We start from the raw sequence: 15,681 nt of genomic DNA, 5'->3' as shown, positions 1-15,681 counted from the left end.
TTGGGCTTTCCAAGGAAAAAGTCGATATAATTCCAAGATTACCCAGTACATGTATTCGCCAAATCGAGCATAAAATTGTCAGGTGATCAATGAGCATCTTATATATATTTCATATGCTTAATTCATTACAAGTCTGAAATAACAGAATTTAATTAGTGATATAAATTAGATTTTCGTAAGTTTTTTGCCCATAATAATGGCACTTTTTAAATTTATTTTCTCAACAACATCAAATAATATTATTTTACGTCTAGTAAAAAGCTTTTTTCATGAATTTATCAAAATTTGCAATTTTTTTTTTACATTTGTAGTATTTGGTCCGGCAAAAAAAAAAGACATTGAAAATCCAACCCAAACAATTTTGTCACCCACCCCCTACACACACACACGCACACCCGTTTTCTGAAATAGGCCTAGATAGCAAAGTTATGTTAAAACATTATTTGTTATGATGATTTAATTTTTATTTTTGTAATATAGATGCATGTGAAAACTTTTTATAATTTCTATAACACATTGGGTTTACGTCACCCATTATCATTTTTAGATAGCACCACTCGGCACACCTCGGCCGATTCGTACTTTATCTGATGAAGGCGATGGAATCATCCAAGGTTTTCCGAATGAGATAGCACATGCTGATTGTGCAGTGTGGTGTGTATGTATCAGTTGAAATAATTCACTTTGTTTTTTATTTGGATTATATTTCATGGAATTGACAGGGCCTATGACAGTCGGTAAGTACAAGTTTATGCATAGATTGGAGTAAAAAAAAAACCCGAAATGCACATGGTTATGTTAAAGTTCAAAAAGGGACAAAGATCATCGCATGCCACAGTAGACAAATTTCACATTCTGAAGTTATCTCCAGCTGTCGACGTGACATTCAGTTACAGGCGCAGATCCAGAATATCTTTATCTGGAAGGGGGGACAGGGTTCCACACTTCAGTCAAAAAAATCCAGCCCAGAATTTCCTGAGAAGCAAAGAAAAAAAAACAAATAAATATAATAAAAGTAATGATAATGGGGTTCATGTTTTCTAGGGGGATTACGTCCAAAGTCATCTTTATTTGCTTCAGTATACAGTCCTATCTAAATAATTCTAAGTTACAGGGGCGAGGGTCCGATCTCCCTAGCCAATCCCTGTACCTGAAATGATAAATGATCTCGTGGCTCCAAAGTAGTAGAATATTTTTTGATTTGACTCTACATATTTTAATTGTTATCCCCGCACTTTCTAAAGAAAGTTCACGTATATTGTTGTTACTCATGTCTGTCCGTACGTCTGTCCGTCCGTTTGTCAGTCTGTCACACTTTTCTTCTGTAGGCCTAATCACCTTTTAGGAGATGGTTGATGGTGTCATGTAGATGTGCAGTAAGGTTTTGGAATTTCAATTTGCCTTTGGGGTCAAACGGGGGTCAAAAATGACGTTTTTATGCAAAAACTTGTGTGTACAATCAGAATGTTTTAACATGATAATTTTGCAAATGACCAACGACAAAATAAGTAAATGTACGTGTTCCATTTTTATTGAAAAAGCAGCTTTCAATTAAGAGCATGTCTACGAGAAAACCATGCAAAAGGTTATGGGAGCAAGGTTCTCTGATCAACTTCATATTTTGTGTGTAAATTTCTTCTATAATATGAAATATTTTGCCACAAAATTTTTTTCAGTGTGGTCTCACTTAAGGGAGTAAATCGACATTGTTACTAAAATAGAATTCTTGGTCCTTACACAGGTTGAAAACAGGAATTTCATAGGATTTTATATTCAAAAATTCAGCATTTTATTTAATAATGATATAAAATATCCCTATATGGTTGAAAGTAACAAGATACACTTGTTTCAGAAAATTTTTCATAATCACAAACTTTTCCCCCGTTTAAGTGCAAAAAGGTCACAAATCTGGCATATTTCCAGATTTTTGAAAACTGGTGAAAATACTCACTTTTCCAAAACCTATAACTCAGAAAGTGACGCTTAGAATTAACTCAATCATATACCAATTATTAGACAACATGTCTTTCTACATTGTATAAAAAATCTGTCTTTGGACTCTCAAATTTTTGGCTGTACTTTTTACTTCAAGTTGTACATTTTTTTTTCAATTTTTCAAATTATCTCATCCTTGAACTTCAGCAGGAGTTTTTTGCTTAGTTAAATATTTTCAAAAATTTAAATTTTGCTTTTGAAAAATACCAGTATGTTGTACATTTTTGTTCTTAATCAATTTAATTATTTCTTAGGGGTTAAATGGGGTTAATGGGGGGGGGGGGGGGGTGTACCTGAACTGTATTATTTTACAGTGCTTTGAAAAGGGTGATATTCACATACTGCTTAGCACTGTTTGTCAGTCAATAGACCAAGTGTGTTCTCTCTAATCTTAGAAGAAAAAAATAAATTTGCTCAATAGATAATAAACACAGTACTACAGTACACTGGTACTTACAAATAAGTAGATGGCCCCTTTTAAATTGGAGTTCACAAGGTCAAAGGTCAAGGGTTACAATTCTCTAGATATACCAGAATGTAGATTTTAATCATTCAAAATCTTGAGTACCCATTGCTTCACAGACATCAAATTTAGTATACTGGCTTCTTGAAAAGTAGAGAACCCCTCTAGATTTTGAGGTCATAATGTCAAAGGTCATAAGTCAAACTGAACAAAAAGGAATATCAGAGCCATTTTCTTGACAGAAATATTGTCATGGCAACAAACTCAAAATGAATGAACACCATGTTTTTAAAATCAACAAATTAGGACATTTCTAATTTTTAATTTCATTGCAGATTAAAATTTGAATATTACTCAATAACTAACAACAACAAAAATTACAATGCTTGACTGCTTCCTGATATTTTATATTCACTTCCAAAATTAAAATGACCTTGAAATTTTGTATGCTTGAAAAAATTCTACTTGCTTAAGTATACATCATTATTCTAAATTAAGATAAGATTTAAAAGAAAAAAGTCACAGCTTCCCAAGTCATATTATGAATTATTTGCTATACCTGTATACAGGAAATTAGTCTTTATAATAGTGTTATATTTGGTAAAACAAAAGCACTGTTGACCTTGATCTTTGACCTTATCTAACAAACAAACACTGAAAATTTACTCTGAAATTTTGTGTATTCTTGCAAGTGAAACCTGATACATGTTAAATATTAAGATGTTAATAATGTTGAAGTACATGTACCAATAAAATCGTACAAGTTAATATATATGAAATACCCTGAAATATTGGTCACTACGCAACCTTCTTCAAATATAAACTGTCTTTTTTTCTTCATGTTCGGTACACCATTTGGGTTGATCTTGAGGTCTCAAGCTTTCAAAATCTATAAGGTGTATCCAAACTATTCTGTTCAGTATGACCCCATTTTCTTCCTATGTAGCATCCAATAAGTTCTGGAGAAAATTTAACAAGCACTGAAATTTCCACTCCTGGTTTAAAGAACAACTGGACTGTCTCCAAATACACAAGAGTAGTACTCAAAGCATGTACCTGTGAAAAGGACAGTTTTCAGATTAAATTGAAATAAACCATACTTGACATATTCTAAGATTTTTTAAATGAATGTCATGTTTATGATAATGCTACATTTATATTTTCCAATTTAAGAAAATGTCATCAAATGACTTGGGTAAGATTATTCACAAATTCTTCTGGCTATCTTTGAAAAAAAACAAGAGCCTCTTATCTTCTTGAAGTAAAGTAACAGAATAGGGAAAAATGCATACAGCAAATTGACAGACAGACAAGGCAATTCCTATACTATAGTATTATACTATTATCTTTACCATTTTCTCAGCAGTGGCAAGTAATTGGTCATGCTCATGCTGCAACTGCATTGTCCCTCCTCTTCTTATTTCTGGATTCTGTTCACAAAATTACATTGGAAACCCTACATAGTAATTCTTTAAAGCTCAACAGCTGAAAATCCCATTGTAAAGCCCAGCCCTATCTAAGGAAATGAATATGAATAATCTGAAATTGCACGAGAAATATAAGAATGAAATGAAATTTTCTTTACAAAGTACAAATTCCCAGTCTTATATTTATAATATCAGTTGTTTTAAACACAAACCTGTCAAGGAACACATGGTGCCCTTTGAATTTGAAAAGTCTGCAGTCTGCACAAGTATTTGACAACTCTTTTTCCCAAATAAATGTGATCTTCCATAAAGAAAATTCTACTATTCCATGAAGCCAAAAATCATAACTGTAGCTATTTTCATGACATCTCATAAATATCTGAAAAAAATATTGTGTTTAATGAGATTCTTTATAATCATGCATCCTGCATATGAGGCAATTATGGTGATTTAACTGACAGTGAAGACCCACCTATCCAATTCTTAATTTACCCTATTAGTAAACAGTCTTTGAAAACCCTGGACCTATTCAAATTTTCCTTCCCTCTTCATAACCCCACAAAGGCTACTTAGATCTCTATGCTATTTATAATTCAGCAGATGTGAATATGTTGCATACATGTATGTATTTTGCAATATTGTTGAATTTATACAGATATTTTTATTGCTTCATGTACATGTACCAACCTTAAATTTCTCTTGACATGTTTGCTAGGTATATATTCAGGTCCAGTACAATCACTAGATTTAGCTACGTAGGTAGATTTTTTTCATAGAAATAAATAACTTTGGTAGCTAAATAAAACTACTTCAGGTAGCTAAATAAAGCTAAAGTAGGTAAATCAAGCTACGTAGCTAAATCTAGTGATTGTACCAGACCTGATATTGTCTTGTAAAAAATCTTCTCTCGTAATTAATCAAGTCCCCATCAACATTGTTTATTTATTTATTTTTTACATATCAATAAGCCTTTTTATAATGTACATAGTATTATAAGATCCAACTACATGTACCTGTTTCACTTTCAAATTCAAACGTTGTTGATTCGGTATCATCATCACTACATCCATCTCGCTACGAAATGAATGTTCGCTGTCAGAATCATAGTACAAAACGTCGCAGGAAGCCATAATGTTTACACGTGGTTACGGAACCGTACATCGATCCCGATGGATTTCATAATATTTTATGGCTACTAGCACATGATATGTAACAAATTAAATTCACAGGAAGGACAATTTTCTTAAAACCAAACATAATGCATGCCTAAAACGATTAAATGACAGACATATCTTCATAAACATAATCATTATCTACCTTCTCTACAGAAGAGTGCAACAGGGGAGATAATTCTTACAAAATCTAAAATAACTGTAAAATACGTTTTTTTCACATAAAAAGCAGGGGGAAATTGATTTATAGCTTGTATAAAATTAAAAATAATTTTTATTGTTTATATTTGTAAATACATTGCACAAAATTCATTTAAATTACTGTAAAAGTTAAACTTATAAAATCACCATTTTTTCCATCATTTGAATTTGAGATGATTTTATTACGATGTAACTTTTATGTTCTTGAGAGTCCAAAGGTGGATTTTATATATTGTTGAGATAATATCTTAGAGATTTTTAAATGAACAAAATTTTGAAAAAAGAAGCGTCACGTTCTAAGAAATATATCCTTGAATATTGACAAAAAATGAATCATTATCATTTCTTGGCACCATGCCAATATTTGTGCTCTTGGGGCAGCCTTTGATACAGGGGTATTACAAAAATTTTGATTCCAACTTAATCTTATGACTCAGTTCTGTGAGAGAACATTGCCCTTTTTTAAATATATTTCTTTTTCTTTTTTACTTTTAAATATAAAAATGGTCGTTTTTTCACAATTTTTTTTTGCATTTTCCCTTGAATATTGACCAAAATGAATTATTGGCTGTTACTAAAAATAGAAACAACCGATGCAAAAATAAACAACATATTTCTGACTCTCAATGGGTGTCCTTTAAGTTAATAATGAAAATTAGCTTGTTCTTGAGACTGCCTACCAGAGCATTTTTCTATATATCTGCATGGTTTTCTCGTAGACAGGCTCTTAAATCAAAAGCCTGGACTTTAATTTATCCTGGAGAATGATTGTGTATAAAGTTGAAAACTTATAAGTTTATTAAGTGTTCATTTTAGTAAAATATAAAACTTTTCATTAATTCATGAAATTGATTTGCAATCTTAATTACTTTATCTATGTATTTACTAATCCTGATGAATAATTATTTATGCATTTTTTCAATGGTGATTGTTGATTTGTAATCTACATTATTTCCAAAATGTTACTAGAATAACATTAACATCGCTTCAAATTTTATAAAAAGTACAGGGCAATTCTATCTCATTAATAGTTATCAATGTCATTTGATACGGTGATACCATGTTCTAAACAAGACATTTGAATCTATTACATAACATCAGACGCCGTCTCTAAAATCACTTTATGCTTAAAATGATTTTTGTAAGCATGTTTCAGTGGAGTAAAAGGTTACTTATTGTTCTATTAAGTTGTCTTGTTCAGCTTAATGATTTGATTGTTACAAATTGTAAGATAACATGTTGTTAACTTGCAAGAGTCGGAATGCATGATTCTCGTACTTTGTAATAAAATTTATGTATATTTCACAATGGCATTTTGCCAATACATATAAACATGGATGAATTTAATTATTTGTGTAAGAAGAAATATAGCGATCAACTCAAAAATTTACTTTAAAAAAAAAAGTAAAGTTCACAGGTATCTAGTTCATTTCTATGGTTAATTTTCATTTTCAATGTTTTTTAAAATGTGTTCAGAATATCTAAATAACGTTGTTAATACGACAGAATAATTTCCTTTTTTCATTTACAAAGAAATTAAAGTCTTGGAATGTGTCCAGTTTAGATGAATACCGTACGTTGCCCATTTCCAGGCCCTTCTGATATGATATCATTTATTCAAAACCTAATTATTTTTTCTCTCTTTATATATTTTGATATCTGTGTGGTACACTTCTTGCAAAAAGACATAAAAATCTGTGCCATAATTTTGAAAAAAAGGTACCGGTAATAAAAATATCCATTTTCTTCCTATTAAGGTAGGACCCAATAGATAGGCCAAAATTTTCCTTATATTCAATTATTCTGAAACTTTGCTATTTTGTTCTAAGATACAAAATCTCTCTTTATATATGATATGAAAGAAATTCAACCACACATTTTTTGCCCACATAGTCTGAAATATGGCCTATCAGACCCCTGTAAGAAGATTGTGAAATCAGACATTCGACTTGAGAATGAGCCTTAATTAGAATAATTAATTGATCTATTGCAAATTTGTGTAATACTTTTTAAAAAGATAACCTTTTGATACTTTAAACCAGTAAGTCAAATTGATACTTGAAAATTTGAGTAAGATATTAAGTAAAAATAGAACATACACAGCATCGGGATTGAAAATTCACATGTAAATATCCGACAAATTTAGTGTTCTTAAGAGAAAATGTATAATTAAATTTTTACAAAAAAAATTCAACAGAACAATGCAAATGGGTCCTAGAATAAAATGTGTAAAAATAAAGAAAATCGAATCTGTGGTTTCAGATATTTTGGCGATTAAAAAATTTCAATGGCCAAAAAACTTAAAGATTCAGTAGATGACGTCACAATATTTGACCTTTGACCTCTTGATATGACCTTGACATTTGTAGTACATAAAGAATGGACACTCCCTATATACGTGTCCAAATATCAGCCCTTTACTATTTATGGAACAAAAGTTACACTGCATTTTGTAATAGACTGTTACATGCTTGTTTATTGCACTTAGATGGCATAAATACAGACCAAAATGTAAGCCCCCAAGTGACCAATATATAGGATTCCCCGATTTTTTTTTTTTTTTACAAAATATGACACAAACATGCCAAAACTTGTTATTTTTCCTACAGGGATCATTCATTGTTGTCAAAATAGTAATATAATTCTTTTTTTCTCCGGTACTTTTTAAGAAATTGGTTAAAATAGAATCAATGGGTCTTTTGTCATACCTTAAGTCCAGAATATTGCACTTTCTAGCATTCACAGGCGAAGCAAAGTTCATACTTGATATGTTATGAGGCTGTCATTAGGTTTCGGAGGATCTTTTGGGGATAACCGCTCCCCTAAAACAGATATAGTAATCGTTTGGAGTGCTATGGTATATATTCTAAGATTTACGAAAATCAAGTTGATTAATATGGTAAAGTAGACTAAAGTTTTTGAACATTTCAAATTAATATAATTTACCAAACAAACAACAATTTTGATTGCCTTTAAAGCTTCCAATCTAATTACGTATATATTTCCACCAAACATCCGTAAAAGTGTCTATCTCTCTTGGTAATGGATCAAAATTTTTGTTTTTTATCATGTATCTTCATTTGACTACTTTATTAAATATAAAATAACTAATATATCCTGAAATTTTCAGAAAAAAAGAGAAAATAAATTCGGATTAGCCAATTCAGATTAGTTAAATTATTTATGTTCAATTTTTAACATTACGTTATAGACACTATTCGGTAATATCTTTTTATGCAAAATGAAAACATTAACTCTTTTGAAATAGAAATAGGAATCACATGATTTGCAACATTTTTTTTTTATTTAATGTCCCCTCCCCCTAAAAAAAGATAATGACCCTTTACTTGACCATGCTTCTAATATAAAACGGTCAAATTTAATATAACTGATACCATAACTTTGTGAAAGTGTCTTATTGTTTTTTGATTTTGACCTATAAATACAAGAAATATGAGAAGAATCCTACCTCAATGCATTTTGATTCAGAAGGCCACAATGACTTAAATACTTATCATATATCATGTAGAGAGAGAGAGAGAGAGAGAGAGAGAGAGAGAGAGAGAGAGAGAGAGAGAGAGAGAGAGAGAGAGAGGGGGAGGAAATGTGAAAATGAAATTTAAAGTAATATTTGACGGAAGAAACAGTACCTGGATGAAACAATGCAATATGTCAAAAGATGAAAAAGGAAACATGCGTGTTGGTCGCCTTCATTAAAATGCCGGTCAGATCTTAAAGCACGTGGTGGAACATTAATTTGTTGTCCATATCAAACATGTATTAGAATCACCAATCGCGTCATGAATATAAGCTATTAAAAGAATAATGCTCTTAATTACGATGTTTTTTTGGAAAGCATATTTTAATGTACAGAACCTTTTGTATCCTCATAATTACATAAGTACTCATAATTACATAAGTAGATTTAATTATCAAGGTGAATGATGATGACACGACCATCAGTGGTTTGAGGAGCCTAGACAAATTTTCCGAATAGGTACTTTCAATATTGGAAATTCAAATCAGCTAAATAAATTCCCTGTAGTAGGAGGAGCTAACATCAATTATAAATAGGGAATATTAAAATTTATGTCTACAATTATCATCAGAACTTATCCAGAATGTTTGGTGGAAGTGCCTTCGTATTGGTATGCGTGGCCCTGTTCTTGGTAGCCCCAAGTGAAGGTAGGTCAATAATAATAGGGTTTTTTCTTTTTTTAGTTGTACACATTATTAAAAGATTGTGATATAACTTTATTAACCGGCATAAAGCAACAGGAATTTTTCACCAAGTTCTACCGTTTCAAAGAATAACATTTATTCTAATGCAATTGTTTTGTAAAACACTCTTTGATTGGCTAATGCACTGATGTTTGAAGCAGTAAAACGAGCATTAACGAGCTGAAAGCTTTTTCATTGTGACGTCATAATAGAGCGACGCAAAAATACAATGCTCCGTGACGTATTTCATGTAACAAAATTCAACAAAATAAGACGTAAACAACAAACAAAATGCATGGATTGCATTAAAATGGGAATAACTCAACTTCTAATTTGGTATTTGCGACCGTTAATGCTGATTTAACGGTCGCCGCGTCGCCGGTAAAACTCAGTTTGCGACCGTTAAATCAACATTAACGGTCGCAAATACCAAATTAGAAGATAGTTATTCCCTAATTCAAGCAAAGAATAGACAAATGTCATGAGCCAACAATCTTCTCTTCACAGATTTTCATTGAGTTTTACCAACTTAAGGCAAAATTTCAATATTTTAAGATATACTCGAAAACTGCAATTGGTATACAAAGAAGTTCAATGATAATTATTAAGTTATCATTTAAAATAAGTCTTAATTTTATTTCAGTTTTACTTAAGGAAAAAAATAACTACTTATTCTAAATACAAAATAGATGAGTTAGCAAGGAACAATGAAGCAAAATAAAAGAAGTGTTGTAAAACTGTAACATAGTTATACCGATGGTTTTTGCTACACGTTTTTGATCATATTACACAGAGTTTAATTGTGTTAGGTGTTCTGAATTGTTATATATTTTGACTCATTTTTTAAACAATGACCTATTAATGTAAATGATCTATTAATGTCCAACCTTGCTATCTGTTTGTGTCAAATAGAGCACTGCCACATCAAGTATTCATGAATAAATATTTTACACACGCCTGAATCAACAGAGAAATATTGTCAGTTTCTTATGTTTTATAGATTAAAATCTAATTAACATACAATTTACACTATGAAAATTTTCGGCTTATCTTAAAATGCAAGATCTTGATCTTTTGATTTAATTTTCTTTAAAAGGTATGAATAATGATTTTCCAAGGTTAAGTGTATGAATTATCAAGCAAGGGGTAGACAAAAGTCATAAATCAACATCCCTTTCTTCGTTGAGTTTTTACCCATTTTAGACAAATCTTAAGCATACTGTTCAAAAAGAACGCTCATTATACGAATTAGTCCCATGATAAGTAATCATCTGAAATAATACTCAATAATATATTTATAATGATACTGAGTAAAAAAAAAATTATTCTTCTTTGTATATACCAACCAGTTTTTTCTGCATTTTTTCAGTAAGTTACTTTGTCATCTGTTTCTGCATTTCATTGTTCATCTATATCTGTAAAATATTCTTATAAAGTGGGTAAAATACGTACTATTTTGTAATTTTCAATGCGGTACATAGTTTACCGTTAACACAGTTAAGGATTGTTTAATTAAAACCTGGTCTTACTAGTGAAAAAGTTTATTTTTTATCCATTAATTACGGAATAGAATTTTAAGAATTCTACTTTTTGTTTTTAATCAAAACGTTTGGGTATCATTTGAAATGCTTTATTTGCATTTAATTGTTCAATTCCGTTTTAGGGTGGTATATAGGCAATGGAGGATGTGCCTGTGCTCAATATGTTGATCCTGTGTGTGGTGTAGATGGAGTGACGTACACCAATGCTGGATGTCTGGGATGCGCGTATGTTACAAAAATTAGCACAATATTTTAACACTTTTAAAACGTTGTATTTCTATATTATTTATTAAAGATCTAATTCACTTTATAGAAAAAACTTTAATTGTTAGGATCAATTTCCTTACTTTGAAAAATTGGCATAATTCTGGTTTGCACGATCAAAAACGTTTCAACAGAACAAAGTATCGAAAAAAAAAGAAAATCTTTTTGAAAACATTTTCATGTTGAAAACAATTTTGGAAAAGATTTAACATTATTTTGCATATCAACAGCGGGGTCCCCTTGGCTTGTAGGGGATCATGTCCTTGCTACAGACCCTACTGAACATAACGGAGACAACACTTTACAGAAAAGTCAGCAGCAGGGACCTATAGAATGGTGTTTAGGTCTCTTATGTCTGTGAAAGTAAATTTCCTTGTGTAATAAAAAGTAACAAAAAGTAATGTTCTAATTATATTTATAGATACTTGTGTGTGTGTGTTTTCTGCTTTTATATATGGTATCAGTTAAATTAAATTTGACCGTTTTATATTAGAAGCAAGGTTAAGTAAAGGTCATTATTATTTTTTTTGGGGGGGGGCATTAAAAATTTTTAACTGATACCATCACAGTGGCATTTTGCCAATGCATATAAACATGGATGAATTTAATTATTTGTGGAAGAAGAAATAGAGCAATTAACTCAAATTAACTTTTAAAAAAAAAAAAATATTTTTCACAGGCATCTAGTTCATTTCAATGGTTAATTTTCATTTTTAATGTTTATGAAAATGTGTTCAGAATATCTAATAGCGTTGTAAATACGATAAAATAATTTCCTCTTTACATTAACAAAGAAATTAAAGTCTTGAAATGTGTCCAGTTCAGCTGAATACCGTACGTTGCCCTTTTCCAGACCCTTCTGATCTGATATAGTGTATTCAAAACCTAATTATTTTTCTCTCATCATATATTTTTGATATCTGTGTGGTACCTTTCTTTCAAAAAAGACATAGAAATCTGTGCTATAATTTTAAAATAAGGTAATAAAAATATAATCTTCTTCCTATCATGTCCAGAATATTGCACTCATAGGCGAAGCAAAGTTCATACTTGTAATGTAATGAGGCTGTCATTAGATTTCGGAGTATCTTTAAAGGATAGCCCCTTCCCAGATGTGATAATCGTTTGGAGTGTTCTGGTATATATCCTAAAATTTACGAAAATCAAGTTGATTAATATAGTACAGTAGACTAAAGTTTTAAAACATTTCAAATTAATATGATTTACCAAACAAACAACAATTATGATTGCTTCCAATCTTATTACGTATATATTTCAGCCAAACATCCCTAAAATGTGATTATCTCTCTTGGTAATGGATCAAAACTATTTGTTTTTGTATCGTGTTTCTTCATATGGCAACTTTATTGAATATAAAAATAACTAATATCTCTTAAAAATTTAAGAAAATAGAGAAAATAAGTTCGGATTAGCCAATCCATTTTAGCTAAATTATTTATGTTCAATTTTTAATATCATGCTATAGAGCCCATTTGGTAATGCATGTATCTTTTTATGCAAAATGAAAACATTATCTCTTTTGATATAAAAATAGGAATCGCATGATTTGCAAAAGTTTTTATTAATTTTTAATGCCCCCCCCCCCCAAAAAAAAATAATAATGACCTTTACTTAACCTTGCTTCTAATATAAAACGGTCAAATTTAATTTAACTGATACCATCACTTAGTGAAAGTGTCTTATTGATTCTTTGATTTTGTTCTATAAATACAAGAAATATGAGAAGAATCCTACCTTAATGCATTTTGTTTCAGAAGGCCAGGTATATCAAGAACCGGTAACCAAACATATTAAGTTTTTTAGCCTTTGACACCATGACTTTTATACTTGTCATATATAGAGGGAGGAAATGTGAAAATGAATCATAAAAATAAAAAAAGTAATATTTGACAGAAGTAATAGTACTTTTATGAAAGAATGCAATATGTCAAAAGATGAAAAAGGAAACATGCGTGTGGTCGCCTTCATTAAAATATTGGTCGGAGCTACAAGACACGTGGTGGGACATTTATTGGTTGTCCATTTCAAACATATATGAGAATCACCAATCGCTTAATGAATATAAGCTATTAAAGGAAAAATGCTCTTAATTAAGATGTATTTTTGGAATGCATAGTTTAATGCATAAAACCTTTTGTATCCTCATAATTACTTAAATACTCATGATTACATAAGTAGATTAAATTATCAAGGTGCATGATGATGGCACGACCATCAGTGGTTTGAGGAGCCTTGAGAAATTTTCCAGATAAGTACTTTCAATATTGGAAATCCAAGTCAGCAGGATAAAATTCCCTATAGTAGGATGAGCTAACATCAATTATAAATGATTTAATTTTGTTTGTATTCTAGTCTCTCTAGTTGGTTGATTTCCAAAAAGGAACGCAAATTATTTCTCAATAACCTGGTTTGGTATGGGGACACACCCCCTTGACAACCAGCTGTATCCATGCAATTCCTCTTTTCCAGTCCTCAACATTCATGGAAAATTCCAGATTTAATAAATGTCCCTTTAACTTCAAACAGTAGCTCGATCTTACCTCATGTAAACAATCATGGCTGCTAGATCTGTGTATCAGTTATTACCTCCCCTTGTTTCTCATCACTTCCGTTACTAAGGATGTATTATTGAGCGGCAAATTTGAACTCATAAAAAGCAGCACATTTTACGCCCACACTTGTTTAATTATTTTAAAATTAACTTATAAGGAATGACTCTAATTCTTGGCCAAATTATTCCCGAAGCGGATTATAAAAAAAAGTTAACTGAGCCAAACCAGGTTATAATCGAATAATTTGGCCAAGAATTAGAGTCATTCCTAAAATAGAGAATATAAAAATTTATATCTACAATTATCATCATGCTTATCCAGAATGTTTATTGGAAGTTCTGTGGTATTGGTGTGTGTGGCCCTGTTCTTGGTAGCCTCAAGTGAAGGTAGATTAATTTTAACAGGGCTTTTTTTTTTAGTTGTACATATTATAAAAAGATTTTGATATAACTTTATTAACCGGCATAAAGCAACAGGAATTTTTTACCAAGTTCTACCTTTTCAAAGAATAAAATTTATTCAAGCAAATAACAGACAAATGTCATGAACCAACAACCTTCTCTTTACTGAGTTTCATTGAGTTTTACCAACATAAGGCAAAATTTCAATATTTTAAGATATATACTCGAAAACTGCAATTGGTATACAAAGAAGTTCAATGATAATGATTAAGTTATCACTCAAAATCATTTAAAATAATGTGTTTTTTTTTTATTTTACTGAAGAAAAATAATAAATTCTTATTCTATAATCTAATTAACATTCAATTAACAGTATGACAGTTTTTGGCTTATCTTAAAATGCAAGATCTTGATCTTTTGATTTAATTGTATATCAAAGGTTTGAACAATGATTTTCCAAGGTTAAGTGTATGGATTTTCAAGCAAAGGGTAGACAAAAACCATAAATCTACATCCTTGTCTTCATTGAGTTTTTACCCATTTTAGACAAATCTTAAACATAATGTTTAAAAGGAACACTCATTATACGAATTATTCCTACGATAAGTAATCATCTGAAATAATACTCAATAATATATTTATAATGATACTGAGTAAAAAAAATTATTATTCTTTGTATATACCAACCAGTTTTTTCTGCATTTTTTCAGTAAATTACTTTGTCATCTCTTTCTGCATTTTATTGTTCATCTATATCTGTAGAATATTCTTACAAAGTGGGTAAAATACGTACTATTATGTACTTTTCAATGCGATACATAGTTTACCGTTAACACTGTTAAGGAATGTTTAATTAAACCTGGTCTTACTAGTGAAAAAATTTATTTTTTCATGAATTAATTACGGAATAGGATTTTAAGAATTCTACTTTTTGTTTTTAATTAAAACGTTAGGGTATCATTTGAAATGCTTTATTAGCCCTTAATTGTTCAATTTCGTTTAAGCGTGGTATATAGGCAATGGAGGATGTGCATGTGCTAAATATGTTGATCCTGTGTGTGGTGTAAATGGAGTGACGTATACCAATGCTGGATGTCTGAGATGCGCGTACGTTACAAAAATGAGCACATTATTTTAACACTTTAAAACGTTGTATTTCTATATAATTTATAAAGGATCAAATTCACTTTATAAAAAAACTTTAATTGTTAGGATCAATTTCATTACTTTGAAAAGTTGGCATAATTCTGTTATGCAGGATCAAAAACGTTTCAACAGAACAAAGTTTAGAAAAAAAATTTCTTGAAAGCATTTTCATATTGAAAACAATTGTAGAAAAGACTTTTTTATCAATAGTAGGGTCCCCATGGCTTGTAGGGGATCATGTCCATGCTACAAAGGCTACTGAACATAACACTGAGAA

The 15,681-nt window shown here is 30.5% G+C and overlaps 2 long non-coding RNA genes across 3 annotated transcripts; one reads left to right on the top strand and one right to left on the bottom strand.

Moving 5' to 3' along the window:
* The first annotated feature begins 645 nt into the window (after window positions 1-645).
* Window positions 646-11,685, top strand: LOC134268025 (uncharacterized). Of its 2 annotated transcripts, none has more exons than XR_009992267.1 (3): window positions 646-737; window positions 11,143-11,245; window positions 11,515-11,685. It is a non-coding gene; the product is annotated as an uncharacterized LOC134268025 (long non-coding RNA). The 2 variants fall into 2 exon arrangements; XR_009992268.1 differs by lacking the exon at window positions 646-737 and adding an exon at window positions 9,397-9,443.
* LOC134267973 (uncharacterized) lies at window positions 2,750-4,941 on the bottom strand. The gene is made up of 3 exons (XR_009992261.1): window positions 4,899-4,941; window positions 3,811-3,997; window positions 2,750-3,514 (listed from the first exon to the last, which is right to left on the bottom strand). It is a non-coding gene; the product is annotated as an uncharacterized LOC134267973 (long non-coding RNA).
* Window positions 11,686-15,681: the final 3,996 nt, after the last annotated feature.

The sequence above is a fragment of the Saccostrea cucullata genome, unplaced genomic scaffold (genome assembly GCF_032062105.1).
Source record: "Saccostrea cucullata isolate Sc308-1 unplaced genomic scaffold, CSIRO_AGI_Scuc_v1 ctg2631, whole genome shotgun sequence".
In the NCBI taxonomy this organism is placed as follows: Eukaryota; Metazoa; Mollusca; class Bivalvia; order Ostreida; family Ostreidae; genus Saccostrea; species Saccostrea cuccullata.
Note: the sequence above shows the minus strand (reverse complement) of the source record. Positions and strands in the feature narration are given on the sequence as shown.